At 34.7% G+C, this 16896-nt stretch overlaps 1 pseudogene; it reads right to left on the bottom strand.

Moving 5' to 3' along the window:
* LOC133656314 (protein sidekick-2-like) overlaps positions 1 to 16896 on the bottom strand; it is a 1293862-nt pseudogene that overhangs the window by 172671 nt on the left and 1104295 nt on the right.

The raw sequence follows: 16896 nt of genomic DNA, 5'->3' as shown, positions 1-16896 counted from the left end.
TAATATGGTTGTAGTAGTATGCTAAAGTTAAATTATTTAGTATGCACTAATTAAAGGGGCAGAGCTTTAAGAGACATTTTACCTTTTATATTTTATAAGATATATTTTTTGTAAGAACCACAATTAATACATATATTTCAGTGAATAACTTATTGTTCAAATCTGTATATAAATATGTACATAAAGTGTTGTTATTATATTGTAAAATGGATGGATGGATGGATGGATGGGTGTATATGCATATATACACACATATATACATACACACACACACACACACACACATATATATATATATATATATATATATATATACACACATATATAAATACATATATACACACGCATATATATATATATATATATATATATATATATATACACACGCATATATATATATATATATATATATATATATATATATATATATATATATATATATATATATATATATGTATATATATATATATATACATACAAACAAACACACATATACATGTATATACATACATACACACACATACTGTATATACATATACACACAAACACATTTGTACATATATGCACATATATACATGTATACACATTTATATACACACACATATATACACATTTATATACACACATATATATATACAAATATACACACACATGTATAAATACATACGTATATACACTTATACACACGTATATATACATGCATATATACACTTGTGTACATATACACACAAATATACACATTTATACACGTATATATGCATATATACACATCTATATATACATACATATATACACATATATACATACACACACAAACACATATATATACATATATACACACATATATATGTGTGTGTGTGTATATATATGTATATGTATATATATATATAGATCCATCCATCCATCTTCTTCCGCTTATCCGAGGTCGGGTCGCGGGGGCAGCAGCCTAAGCAGGGAAGCCCAGACTTCCCTCTCCCCAGCCACTTCGTCTAGCTCTTCCCGGGGGATCCCGAGGCGTTCCCAGGCCAGCCGGGAGACATAGTCTTCCCAACGTGTCCTGGGTCTTCCCCGTGGCCTCCTACCGGTCGGACGTGCCCTAAACACCTCCCTAGGGAGGCGTTCGGGTGGCATCCTGACCAGATGCCCGAACCACCTCATCTGGTGTGTGTGTGTGTATGTATATATATATATATATATATATATATATATATATATATATATATATATATATATATATATATATATATACACATATATATATATATATATGTACATATATATATATATATATATATATATATATATATATATATATATATATATATATATATATATATATATATATATATATATATATATATATATATATATATATATGTACATATATATATATATATACATATATATACATATATGTGTAAATTTATGAACAAGCGTGTGTTGAACAACACGGCAGCAACACAGCCAACGTTGTAAACACGCCAAGGAACAGGAGTACAACCACCTGGCGACATCAGGAGGTCGCCTACAGCCACAGTCTGGAGCGTTAGCGCTCATAGTGATAATGCAAATGACCAGCCCAATAATACACGTGTTTTTCACACGGATACTTCACTTTGGTGCATGTTGTGAAAACTGCTCCTGGGTTTGACAGAAAGGAAGAATCTCTGCGAGCGTGAAAGTGAAAAGGCCAACACGGAGACAGACAAGGAAGAAAAAGCAAAAGCAAAGCGGAGATGAAAGCAATTGGCTCAGGTTCTCCTCCAAAAACTAAGACGAGGAACAAAAGGAGCAATTCCATTTCACTGAGAGCCAAAGCGGCTTTTTGCTTTGGTGTCAGCCGGCCAACGCTAATGCGGGAGCGATGAGCGGCGAGTAAAGCGCGGCAGGAAGCAAGAAGAGAGCGAACGTTGGCGGGGTGAAACAGGAGTTCAGCACAAGAAGAGTTACAGAAGACAAGAGTGGGGGGGAGGGGCTTACATGCGACTGCTGGGCGGGATCTTGCGGCCGTCCCGGTACCATGTGACCTGCGGCTGGGGGAAGCTGCGGATGCGCGGCGCCGGGATGACGGCGCCCTCTCCCTGCGAGACGGACTGGGCGCGCTCGCCCTCCTCGAAGCTGCCCATGACTGCAAGACAGGAAGACAAGAGAGGTCAGCCAGGCTTTTGACCGCCATCGCCCCCGCGCAACTCCTTCAACAGGCCCTCTTGTTCCGACACACCGAGCCCGCTGTGACGGACGGCGCCGTGCTGTTGCCATGGTTCCCCCTCCTCGGCGATGTAATGACTCACAAAGGGGGACGCTGAAAGGACTGGCATTCATGTCCGGCAGCCTCCCGCGCTCGTGCCCTGGACGCCATCCATCTTGATCACGCTTTAAATGAACGCATTAGTCGACCTCGCCGCTCGCTAATTATTCCGTTTTCCTCGTTTGCTGCACGCCAGGCCTCGCCGCATCTCCACGGTGACACCGCTTTCGTGTAATTGTGACATTATTCCCGCTGTCAAACCTTTCAGCCTTTCCAATGAACTATTTCTAATTTAGGTAACAGGACTGAAAGTTACAGGATTTAGTTTTTTTTTTAGCATATAATTAGCCAACACATGATATATACACACACTTAGTTGGCACGAAAAACATTACAGTCACCAAGAAAATATTGAAAAACTACAAAAAATAATGTAGGTAACAGGACTGAAAGTTACAGGATTTAGGTTTTTTTTTAGCATATAATTAGCCAACACATGATATATACACACACTTAGTTGGCACGAAAAAACATTAGTCACCAAGAAAATATTTTTAAAAAAAATACTAAAATAATTTAGGTAACAGGACTGAAAGTTACAGGAGTGAGTTTTTTTTTTTTAGCATATAATTAGCCAATACATGATATATAAACACACTTAGTTGGCACGAAAAACATTACAGTCACCAAGAACATGTTTAAAAAAATACAAAAATAATTTAGGTAACAGGACTGAAAGTTACATAAATGAGGTTTTTTTTTTTTTTTAGCATATAATTAGTCAATACATGATATATAAACACACTTAGTTGGCACGAAAAACATTACAGTCACCAAGAAAATATTTAAAAAAATACAAAAATAATTTAGGTAACAGGACCGAAAGTTACAGGAGTGATTTTTTTTTATTTATTTTTTAGCATATAATTAGCCAATACATGATATATCAACACACTTAGTTGGCACAAAAAAACATTAGTCACCAAGAAAATATTTTTAAAAAATAATTTAGGTAACAGGAGTGAAAGTTACAGGAGTGAGTTTTTTTTAGCATGTAATTGGCCAATACATGATATATAAACACACTTAGTTGGCACAAAAAAACATTAGTCACCAAGAAAATGTTTTTAAAAAATACAAAAATAATTTAGGTAACAGGACTGAAAGTTACAGGAGTGATTTTTTTTTTTTTTTTTTTAGCATATAATTAGCCAATACATGATGTACAAACACACTAAATTGGCACGAAAAAACATTAGTCACCAAGAAAATATTTTAAAAAAATACAAAAATAATTTAGGTAACAGGACTGAAAGTTACAGGAGTGAGGTTTTTTTTTTAGCATATAATTGGCCAATACATGATATATAAACACACTTAGTTGGCACAAAAAACATTAGTCACCAAGAAAATGTTTTTAAAAAATACAAAAATAATTTAGGTAACAGGACCGAAAGTTACAGGATTTAGTTTTTTTTTAGCATATAATTAGCCAACACATGATATATAAACACACTTAGTTGGCACGAAAAAACATTAGTCACCAAGAAAATATTTTTAAAAAATACAAAAATAATTTAGGTAACAGGACTGAAAGTTACAGGAGTGAGGTTTTTTTTTAGCATATAATTAGCCAATACATGATATATAAACACACTTAGTTGGCACGAAAAAACATTACAGTCACCAATAACATATTTAAAAAAATACAAAAATAATTTAGGTAACAGGACTGAAAGTTACATAAATGAGGGTTTTTTTTTAGCATATAATTAGTCAATACATTATATATAAACACACTTAGTTGGCACGAAAAACATTACAGTCACCAAGAAAATATTTTTTAAAATACAAAAATAATTTAGGTAACAGGAATGAAAGTATCAAGGGTGACTTTTATAGCATATAATTAATTAGTCAATGTATGAAATACAAACACACTTGGTTGGCACGAAAACAATTGCAGTCAAAAAGAAAATATTACAAAAATACAACAATGATTTACGTAACAGGACTGAAGGTGACAGTAGTGAGTTTTTTTTTGCATAAAATTAGCCAATACATGAAATATAAACACACTTAGTTGGCACAAAAAACATTACAGTCATCGAGATTTTTTTTTTTTTTTTTAAATACAAAAATAATTAAGGTAACAGGACTGAAAGTTACAGGAATGAGGTTTTTTTTTTTTTAGCATATAATTAGCCAATACATGATATATAAACACACTTAGTTGGCACGAAAAACATTAGTCACCAAGAACATATTTAAAAAAATACAAAAATAATTTAGGTAACAGGACTGAAAGTTACATAAATGAGGGTTTTTTTTAACATATAAGGTGTTTTTTTTAGCATATAATTAGTCAATACATGATATATATACACACTTAGTTGGCACGAAAAACATTACAGTCACCAAGAAAATATTTTTAAAAATACAAAAATATTTTAGGTAACAGGACTGAAAGTATCAAGGGTGAGTTTTATAGCATATAATTAATTAGTCAATGCATGAAATACAAACACACTTGGTTGGCACGAAAACAATTGCAGTCAAAAAGAAAATATTACAAAAATACAACAATAATTTAGGTAACAGGACTGAAGGTGACAGTAGTGAGTTTTTTTGCATAAAATTAGCCAATACATGAAATATAAACACACTGAGTTGGCACAAAAAACATTACAGTCATCGAGATTTTTTTTTTTTTTTTTAAATACAAAAATAATTTAGGTAACAGGACTGAAAGTTACAGGAGTGAGGTTTTTTTTTAGCATATAATTAGCCAATACATGATATACAAACACACTTAGTTGGCACGAAAAAACATTAGTCACCAAGAAAATATTTTTAAAAAATACAAAAATAATTTAGGTTACAGGACTGAAAGTTACCGGAGTGAGTTTTTTTAAAGCATATAATTAGCCAATACATGATATATAAACACACTTAGTTGGCACGAAAAACATTACAGTCACCAAGAACATATTTTAAAAAATACAAAAATAATTTAGGTAACAGGACTGAAAGTTACATAAATGAGGGTTGGTTTTTTTTAGCATATAATTAGTCAATACATGATATATAAACACACTTAGTTGGCACGAAAAACATTACAGTCACCAAGAAAATATTTTTAAAAATACAAAAATAATTTAGGTAACAGGACTGAAAGTATCAAGGGTGACTTTTATAGCATATAATTAATTAGTCAATGTATGAAATACAAACACACTTGGTTGGCACGAAAACAATTGCAGTCAAAAAGAAAATATTACAAAAATACAACAATGATTTAGGTAACAGGACTGAAGGTGACAGTAGTGAGTTTTTTTTGCATAAAATTAGCCAATACATGAAATATAAACACACTTAGTTGGCACAAAAAACATTACAGTCATAGAGATTTTTTTTTTTTTTTTTTAAATACAAAAATAATTTAGGTTACAGGACTGAAAGTTACAGGAGTGAGGTTTTTTTTTTAGCATATAATTAGCCAATACATGATATATAGACACACTTAGTTGGCACGAAAAACATTAGTCACCAAGAAAATATTTAAAAACTACAAAAATAATTTAGGTAACAGGACTGAAAGTTACAGGAGTGATTTTTTTTTTAAGCATATAATTAGCCAATACATGATATATAGACACACTTAGTTGGCACGAAAAACATTAGTCACCAAGAAAATATTTAAAAACTACAAAAATAATTTAGGTAACAGGATTGAAAGTTACAGGAGTGATTTTTATTTTTTTTTTGCATATAATTAGTCAATACATGATGTACAAACACACTAAATTGGCACGAAAAAACATTAGTCACCAAGAAAATATTTAAAAACTACAAAAATAATTTAGGTAACAGGATTGAAAGTTACAGAAGTGAGGTTTGGTTTTTTTAGCATATAATTAGCCAATAAATAATAAATAAACACACTTAGTTGGCACGAAAAACATTAGTCACCAAGAAAATATTTTAAAAATACAAAAATAATTTAAGTAACAGGACTGAAAGTTACAGGAGTGATTTTTATTTTTTTTTGCATATAATTAGTCAATACATGATGTACAAACACACTAAATTGGCACGAAAAAACATTAGTCACCAAGAAAATGTTTTTAAAAAATACAAAAATAATTTAGGTAACAAGACTGAAATGTGTGAGGTTTTTTTTAAGCATATAATCAGCCAATACATGAAATATAAACACACTTAGTTGGCACGAAAAACATTACAGTCATCGAGAATTTTTTTTTTTTTTAAATACAAAAATAATTAACGTAACAGGTCTGAAAGTAACAGGAGTGAGTTTTTGGCACATCGTTATACAATACATGAAATATAAACACACTTGGTTGGCACAAAAAACATTAAAGTCAGGAAGAAAATATTTAAAAAAAATACTAAAATAATTTAGGTAACAGGAATAACAGTAACAGGAGTGAGTTGTTGGCATATATGAATTAATGAATACATGAAATATAAACACTGTGTGTTGACATTAAGCACATTACAGTCACAAAAAATAATGAAAACACACAAAAATAATTTAGGTAACAGGACTGAAAGTAACAGGAGTGAGTTGTTGTTGTTTTTTAGCATATAATTAGCCAATACATGAAATAAAAACACCGAGTTGGCACGAAAAACAATAATTAAGGTAACCGGACTGAAAGTAACATGAGTGAGTTTTTTGGCACATAATTAGCCAATACATGAAATATAAACACACTTAGTTGGCGCGAAAAACATTACAGTCACCAAGATTATTTTTTTTAATACAAAAAAATTTTAGGTAACAGGACTGACAGTAACAGGAGTGAGTTTTTAGCATATATGAATTGATTAATACCTGAAATATAAACACACTGTGTTGACATTAAACACATTACAGTCACAAAAAAATATTTAGAAAATACAAAACTAATTTTGGTAACAGGACTGAAAGTAACAGAGGTGCATTCTTGTGTGTGTGTGTGTGTGTGTGTGTGTGTGTGTGTGTGTGTGTGTGTGTGTGTGTGTGTGTGTGTGTGTGTGTGTGTGTGTGTGTGTGTGTGTGTGTGTGTGTGTGTAAATAATTAGCCAATACATGAAATATAAACACACTGAGTTGACATTCAGCAAATTACAGTCACAGTCACGCTCCTCATCACCACTTCAAGATGGCGGCCCAATTTCTCGCGTCACAGCAGCCAATGCTGCGTCTACTTAGAAAACCGTTGATGCACTTAATCTGGGACTCCTGCCTCATCAATAACACTTCGGTGACCCCTGGACCCGATCAATGTCCAACCACCACAGCTAGAACTATTTGTGGCACCTTGTAAATAGACAGTTGTCCCCCGTTTATGTGTCTTTAATATAACAAATGACTGTTTACTTTATTAATACTGTGTATACACATAATTACCTGTACCGTCATTGGCCAGCAGGTGGCGCGCTGTGACGGCATGACCTCAACTGTTAGCAAACCACCGAAGAAGACTGCCGTTGTTTTCTTTTGTTGTTTGTTTACAAGTGAAATATGTTCACCAAATATATGTTAATTATTAATAATATATATGTTGATAAGCCAGCGGTTGATGACGGGCGTTAGTTGAGCATAAGACGTCGTATTTGAAACGTGTGTGTAGCATTGAAGCTAAGTTAGCCACGTAAGCTAAAACTGTTGTCCTAACTCTTAGCATTTGCGTAAGAATTAGACCGTTGTCCAGTTTGATATTCGCTAACTTAATATAATGCACCGTGACTGCAATAGCCATGTAATGTTTGTTTGGAAATAGTGCCTAAGCAATGTGAAATCGTGAGTTTTAGAAGGAAATCGCTAGTGGCGCAAATTGGCCTACTTCCGCTACTTCCGGTTTGACGCCCGGCACGTAATTTCACAATAAAAGCACACAGGTATAGTGATAATTGTTAAAGAATCACTATTAATGCAAGTGGAAATGTATTACAACTGATGTACATTTGACTGTGTCGCTCAATTTAAGACACAATGTTGAAAAAGCACTATCATGTATTTAGTGTATTTTGTTGGAGATTTGCATGAAAACAACTTTTAGCAAACCACAGAAGAAGAGTGGTTAAATGATTGATTGATTGAAACTTTGATTAGTAGATTGCACAGTACAGTACCAAAATGTACAGTATTTCAACACTTTGATACTTTTCTAAATAAAGGGGACCACAAAAAATGGCATTATTGGCTTTATTTTGACAAACAATCTTAGTGTACATGAAACATGTGTTTAGTATTGCAATTTAGTCCTTAAATAAAATAGTCAACTTGTCTTTTAGTAGTAAGTAAACAAACAAAGACTCCTAATTAGTCTGCTGACGTATGCAGTAACATATTGTGTCATTTATACACCTATTATTTTGTACACATTATAAAGGACAAACTGTAAAAATTGATCATTTACTGTCAATATCTGCTTATTTTCTGTTTCAACATGTTCTATCTACACTTCTGTTCAAATGTAATAATCACTTATTCGTCTCTTTTTTGATACTTTACATTAGTTTTGGATGATACCAGACATTTAGGTATCGATACGATACCAAGTAGTTACAGGATCATACATTGGTCATAATTAGGGATGTCCGATAATGGCTTTTTGCCGATATCCGATATGCCGATATTGTCCAACTCTTTAATTACCGATACCGATATCAACCGATACCGATATCAACCGATATATACAGTCGTGGAATTAACACATTATTATGCCTAATTTGGACAACCAGATATGGTGAAGATAAGGTACTTTTTTTTAAAAATGAATCAAATAAAATAAGATAAATAAATTAAAAACATTTTCTTGAATAAAAAAGAAAGTAAAACAATATAAAAACAGTTACATAGAAACTAGTAATTAATGAAAATGTGTAAAATTAAGTGTTAAAGGTTAGTACTATTAGTGGAGCAGCAGCACGCACAATCATGTGTGCTTACGGACTGTATCCCTTGCAGACTGTATTGATATATATTGATATATAATGTAGGAACCAGGATATTAATAACAGAAAGAAACAACCCTTTTGTGTGAATGAGTGTAAATGGGGGAGGGAGGTTTTTTGGGTTGGTGCACTAATTGTAAGTGTATCTTGTGTTTTTTATGTGGATTTAGTAAAAAAAACAAAAAAAAACAAACAAAAAAAAACAAAAACCGATACTGATAATAAAAAAAACGATACCGATAATTTCCGATATTACATTTTAACGCATTTATCGGCAGACCGATATTATCGGACATCTCTAGTCATAATTTAAGTATTCATGTGTCCAGGGACGTATTTAATGAGTTTATGATGATTATACTATGAATAAAAGAAAACATTTTTGTGGGGATAAAAAAAATATTGACGTAATCATGGTAGTATCGACTAGATATGCTCTTGTACTTGGTATCATTACAGTGGATGTCAGGTGTAGATCCACCCGTGGCGTTTGTTTACATTGTGACGCCGGTGAGCTATTGTATCCTCCTACGGTGTGTAGTGAAGCATGTTTAGCTATTCCTCGTCCTCCAGTGATAATGCTACTTGTAAGAAACATACTTTATTTGTCGCCACGGAGACGAGCCATGTCTTAAAGCAGCTCTTCCTGAAGGTGTTTCAGTGTTATAACTTCACCTTCATCTTTACACCAAAATGCGTCCGTTCTCCGTTTTCTGTCTACACACTGTGTCTGCTTGTAAGTACTCTGTGTGCGCGCGCTGCCGAACACGCTCCCCTGCTCGTAAAACCAGCAATGTCACGACGTACCGGTACTTTTTAAACAGAGTATGGTGCCGTTTTTTAACCATTAGCACTGCGTAATGACACAGCAAAAGTTGGCCAACTTATTTAGAATTCATCTTTTATTTTGTATTCATAAAACGTGCAATCAGAGCGATGCGCAGGACACAATTTTAGCCTGCAAACGCGCCCGCTCGGGTGTAACGCGGCCTTTCACAGGACTGTCGCGTGTCAGACAAATCTGAGGATGTTTCATTTTCTACCCGCATGACATCAAACAGTCCACTGCACGCTTTGAGAGAATAATAATCATCATCTTTAAACGGGCTCAGCCAGCCGGGCTTTGAAGCAGGTGTGAGCGCTATAGCATCGATCGGATTTTTTCGCCTCCTTTCAGAGGGAATCAAACGGGCGGCGGCGCACCGCTCGCGAACCGAAATCGTCGTGACTTTGATCCGCCGCGTCCGTGACGTCCTCCCCCTCCCCGCCTCCCCTAAATCCCTGACGCTTCGCCGTGTTGCTCGTCCTCCGAGGTGTGTTCCCGCACTCCTTCATTGTTCATCGTTCACTCCCCTTGCCTGCGCTCTCTGCCACACGTGTTCCTAATCCTGCAATGCGTGGCAGTGGGGGGGCAAAAAAAACACCCCATGATTACACCAAATTACACCACTTATGTGACAATACATGTACTTTACAGCAGTGGTCCCCAACCACCGGTCCGGGGACCGGTACCGGTCCGTGACGCATTTACTAGCGGGCCGCAGAGAAACATTAAATAATTTATAAACGACTGCATTTTCTCCGACTTAACTTTCACGTGTCCCACTAGCTCTTGAAAATGAGAGTCGAGAACGCGGAATGGACATTCACAGTGACTTTTATCTCCACGACAATACATCGACAAAGCTCTTTAGCTATTGAGCTAACGTGATAGCATCTGGCTCAAATGCAGTTAGAAACAAAATAAATAAATCCCTGACTGGAAGGATAGACAGAAGATCAACAATACTATTAAACCATGGACATGTAACTACACGGTTAATAATTCTCAGCCTGGCGAAGCTTAACAATGCTGTTGCTAACGACGCTGAAGCTAACTTAGCAACTTAGCAACCGGACCTCACAGAGCTATGATAAAACATTAGCGCTCCACCTACGCCAGATGTCCAGAATACTGTGGAATTTTGCGATGAAAACAGAGCTTTTTTGTATTGGCTTCAATGGGCTACCGATACTCCTGTTTGACTGGCTACGTCACGCGCATACGTCATCATCCAAAGGCGTTTTCAACCGGAAGTTTAGCGGGAAATTTAAAATGTCACTTTATAAGTTAACCCGGCCGTATTGGCATGTGTTGCAATGTTCAGATGTCATCATTGATATATAAACTATCAGACTGCGTGGTCGCTAGTAGTGGCTTTCAGTAGGCCTTTAATTAGCATAACGCACGTTGTGTAAAGCAGGGGTCACCAACGCGGTGCCCGCGGGCACCAGGTAGCCCGTAAGGACCAGATGAGTAGCCCGCTGGCCTGTTCTAAAAATAGCTCAAATAGCAGCACTTACCAGTGAGCTGCCTCTATTTTTTAAATTGTATTTATTTACTAGCAAGCTGGTCTCGCTTTGCCCGACATTTTTAATTCTAAAAGAAACAAAACTCAAATAGAATTTGAAAATCCAAGAAAATGTTTTAAAGACTTGGTCTTCACTTGTTTAAATAAATGCATTAATTTTTTTTTACTTTGCTTCTTATAACTTCCAGAAAGACAATTTTAGAGAAAAAATACAACCTTAAAAATGATTTTAGGATTTTTAAACACATATACCTTTTTACCTTTTAAATTCCTTCCTCTTCTTTCCTGACAATTTAAATCAATGTTCAAGTACATGTATTTTTTTTTATTGTAAAGAATAATAAATACATTTTAATTTTAGCTTCTGTTTTTTTGACGAAGAATATTTGTGAAATATTTCTTCAAACTTATTATGATTAAAATTCAAAAAAATGATTCTGGCAAATCTAGAAAATCTGTAGAGTCAAATTTAAATCTTATTTCAAAGTCTTTTGAATTTCTTTTAAAATTTTTGTTCTGGAAAATCTAGCAGAAATAATGATTTGTCTAGTTGGTCCAATTTGTTATATATTCTAACAAAGTGTAGATTGGATTTTAATCTATTTAAAACATGTCATCAAAATTCTAAAATTATTCTTAATCAGGAAAAATTACTAATGATGTTCCATAAATTATTTTTTTAATTTTTTCAAAAAGATTCAAATTAGCTAGTTTTTAATCTTCTTTTTTTCGGTTGAATTTTAAAGAGTCGAAATTGAAGATAAACTATGTTTCAAAATTTAATTGTCATTTTTTTCGTGTTTTCTCCTCTTTTAAACCGTTCAATTAAGTGTTAATATCATTAATAAATAATAATATCATAGAGTTAAAGGTAAATTGAGCAAATTGGCTATTTCTGGCAATTTATTGAAGTGTGTATCAAACTGGTAGCCCTTCGCATTAATCACTACCCAAGAAGTAGCTCTTGCTTTCAAAAAGGTTGGTGACCCCTGGTGTAAACAATGCACACCGAGGCACAACACACGGCATGCTAGCTGCTAACGGGCTACGATAGACTGACCATACGTCCTCTTTTCACCGGACATGTCCTCTTCTGCGGAGCTGTCAGGGCGGAGTTTCTTAAATGCCTCAAATGTCCGGCATTTTGAGTTAGGGTTGCGTGTATTTTCAATGTACGTTCAGGGTTAAGAAGGGGTTGAAAACAAAACAAATTGGTGAGGGAGGGGCAGAGACAGAGACAGAGAGAGAGTTATGATAAATAAATAAATAAATAATGTGTCGCCAGGCTCTGCTTTTTATCCATAGAGTTATCAGATTTAATTTTTTATTAGCTGTGGGCCATTTGCGGCCCACAGATAATGTTTTAAAGGCCCACAGCACATTCTAAAAATACTATTAAAATAAACAAAAACATAACAAAAGTGAAATAAAAAAGCTTAAAGGTTAAATGTAATTTAGAAAAAGTTGCAATGTTGACTAATAAAACAAAGCTGTTTTTTTTTCTTTCAAACTGTCATTGCTCAAAACATAATATTGAATCAAAATCAATGTTATTATGAATTATTGACCTATCCAAGGTTCCCATTACTTCCCATCAAATATTACAGGAAGAACAATATTTTTGGTGGAACATTTTGCAAATTTGGTAAATAAATAACCCCAAAATGTACACTACCGTTCAAAAGTTTGGGGTCACCCAAACAATTTTGTGGAATAGCCTTCATTTCTAAGAACAAGAATAGACTGTGGAGTTTCAGATGAAAGTTCTCTTTTTCTGGCCATTTGGAGCGTTTAATTGACCCCACAAATGTGATGCTCCAGAAAGTCAATCTGCTCAAAGGAAGGTCAGTTTTGTAGCTTCTGTAACGAGCTCAACTGTTTTCAGATGTTTTCTAATAATCAATTAGCCTTCTGAGCCAATGAGCAAACAAATTGTACCATTAGAACACTGGAGTGATAGTTGCTGGAAATGGGCCTCTATACACCTATGTAGATATTGCACCAAAAAGCAGACATTTGCAGCTAGAATAGTCATTTAGCACATTAGCAATGTATAGAGTGTATTTCTTTAAAGTTAAGACTAGTTTAAAGTTATCTTCATTGAAAAGTACAGTGCTTTTCCTTCAAAAATAAGGACATTTACATGTGACCCCAAACTTTTGGACGGTAGCGCATATTTTGTTGTTTTCTTACTGTAGCCGAAAATGAACCAAAGTGTGACCTCTAAACCGAGGTACGTACCGAACCAACATTTTTGTGTACCGCTACACCCCTACTCAGGGCCGGCCCGTGGCATAGGCCGTATAGGCACATGCTAAGGGCGCCGTCCATCAGGGGGCGCCACGACAGTGCCACAAATGTTGGAGAAAAAAAAAAAAGAAAAAAAAAGTTGGTACTACTATTTCTAAATACAAAAAATAATCCCGCGATAATTAAAATGCAAAGTAAACCCTATTTAATAGAAATATTATTTGTTACAATATTACGCCCTCACCTCCCCCAGCACGGTGTGCCCCCTCCCTTCCCGTATCATGACTCTTTTTGGACGTCACCACATCAAAAAATCAACACAAGATGTCAAAACGGCCAAAACTGTCAGGTGCCCAGGGAAGAAAAAAGAGAAAAGAAGAGGAGAAACGAGAAAAAGACAGAGGTAGCAGGTAGGTAACGTTAGCCTACATTAAATTATTTGTCTGTTACAGAATGTGATTGTAACCTGGCTTTTTAGCATTAAGCTAATTTTACATGATTCGGCAATTGCTAATCAATAAATAGCTAGTTCTGTTTTAACGTCGGGTTAATATTGTGGAGGGGGCTAAATTGTTATGGAAAATAATAATGTAACGTTAGGTAATTACAGTACTCCCACCTTACATTCCTCAGGGACATTTGTATTAGATCTTTTAAGCAGGTGTTTTTTGTTGACATTGTTATTGCCTTCTGGTTAGCTAATGTTTGCCCTGCAGGTAATAGTCACTTTTCCACCCCTTTATATAATAGGTATAGTTGTAAGCCCTAGTTGTTAAAGTGCACATCATTAATGTTAATTAAGCAATATCACATGAGAGGGAATGATTTAGGGCTATATAAATAAACATTGAATGCTGTTTTTTAATTTGAGCACTGCTGTGATTCGGTTAAAGATAATCATAACATAACATTATCATATAATATTTTAATTTGCTTTCTTTAAGTAAAAAAAAAAGGTGAAAGACACAGCTATTCGGTTTCTTGTGAGTATATACACTTCACTGCCGCCAGCTAAAATCTTGCCTAAGGCGCCAGATTGGTTAGGGTCAAGCCCGCCCCTACTTTTACGTGGTTCAGTGCCCAGTAAGATTGACGGGGTTCAGTACCCGCCCCTATTGATGATGATCAGCAATACGTGAGATCCCTAATCCGTGAGTGTATCCGAGGTGTACCTAATGAAGCGGGTGCACCCCGGGACGTCGGGGATAACAAGCGTCGGGCGCGCGTGACGACGACGACGAGACTCCCCGGCGCGGCGTTTCTGTAATATCTGGTTAACAAGACGTGGGAGCAAATTTACAGGAACGCGACCCAGCCCGATTCTTCCCGCCAGGAGACGACAGTTGTCGATGGAAAAAAAACTAAAATCCCCACCCCAAAAAAATAAAAACCCCACACACAACAACAATATCAATCTAATGAGGATGCTGAGTGGAACAGCTGTCCGCTTCCATGGCGCCACCAATGAGATGCAAGCACATCCTTCATGGCGCCAACATCTGGCCCTGGTGGCGTCGCTTCTTGATACACTAAACAGCGTGTGTGTTGTTGTATTTCTAGCCTTCTTGAGACATGAAGAAGGACAAGTATCTTCCATATGAGGAGGCGTGAACAAGTGATGACATAAATCAATAACATTGCATCTAATAGACAATGTCTCATTTGTGGTGACATCTATCAAAATGAGGGTGGTCCCAAAGAGGAGGGATTTTTCACATTGACTGTATGTCGCTTTTAAAAGGGCTCCCCCTCTGGCCAACATATGAAATAACAAGTGTGTGCGAAAAATTGAAATGCGCCCCCTTTGGCCAAAATTAATTTAAAAAAAATATATATGTATATGTATATATGTATATAGAGACATACTGTAATAACTTGAAGTCAATAATGAAGATTAAAAAACAATTACAAACAAAAAATTCAAAAATAAATAAATGAACTATTTTTTTTTTTTTTTTGTAAAATAGTGACATTTTTTTGAGTAAAATCATGACTTTTGTCATCATTTTGCCGAGCAAAATTCCGATTATTATTATTATAATATTGCCAACATTTTCGAAGTTTTGTCATAAAATTGTGACTTTTGTCGAGTAAAATTATGACTCTTTTCATAAAATTGCCAAAATGTTAAGCTTTTCTTGTAAAATTGCGACTGTTATTGTGTAAAATTCCAACTTTTATCATAATATTGCACAAATGTTAGGTTTTTCTTAAAATTTTTTGACCTATGTTGAGTAAAATGATGACTATTATTATAATACTGCCAACATTCTAAGATTTTCTTGTGAAATTGTGAACTTTTTCTTGTGAAATTCCAACTCATTTTTCACAACAAGCTTTTTTATATTTGCATAGTATGTATATATTATTAATGTTGTAAATACACATCTTTATATATCTAGAAAGGCTGGTCCTAAAGAGGGAGGCATTTTTCGGAGGGCTCCAGAAGAAAGACAAATACAAGAATGTGTGTGTGTGTGTGTGTGTGTGTGTGTGTGTGTGTTCTTGTATTTCTAGCCTTCTTGAGACATGAAGAAGGGCAAGTATCTTCCATATGAGGAGGCGTGAAGAAGTGATGACATAAATCAATAACATTGCATCTAATAGACAATGTCTCATTTGTGGTGACATCTATCAAAATGAGGGTGGTCCCAAAAAGGAGGGATTTTTCACATTGACTGTGTGTCGCTTTTAAAAGTGCTCCCCCTCTGGCCAACATATGAAATAACAAGTGTGTGCGAAAAATTGAAATGCGCCCCCTTTGGCCAAAATTAATTAAAACAAAAAAAAAAATTGTTTTATATAGAAACATACTGTAATAACTTGAAGTCAATAATGAAGATTAAAAAACAATTACAAACAAAAAAATTCAAAAATAAATAAATGAACTAAAAGCAGTCTTTTTCTCACAATGTGTCGATTTTTTTATTATAAAATTGGGAACAATTTCTCATATTCTTTCTGTTTCTGTAATATTGCAATATTTTCTCGTAAAATCACAACTTTTTTATGTCAAATTATAACTTTTTTTTAATGCAAAATGGTGACAGTAAAATTCTAACTTTTATCACAATGTTG

Source organism: Entelurus aequoreus, linkage group LG08 (genome assembly GCF_033978785.1).
Source record: "Entelurus aequoreus isolate RoL-2023_Sb linkage group LG08, RoL_Eaeq_v1.1, whole genome shotgun sequence".
NCBI classification, from domain to species: Eukaryota; Metazoa; Chordata; class Actinopteri; order Syngnathiformes; family Syngnathidae; genus Entelurus; species Entelurus aequoreus.
Note: the sequence above shows the minus strand (reverse complement) of the source record. Positions and strands in the feature narration are given on the sequence as shown.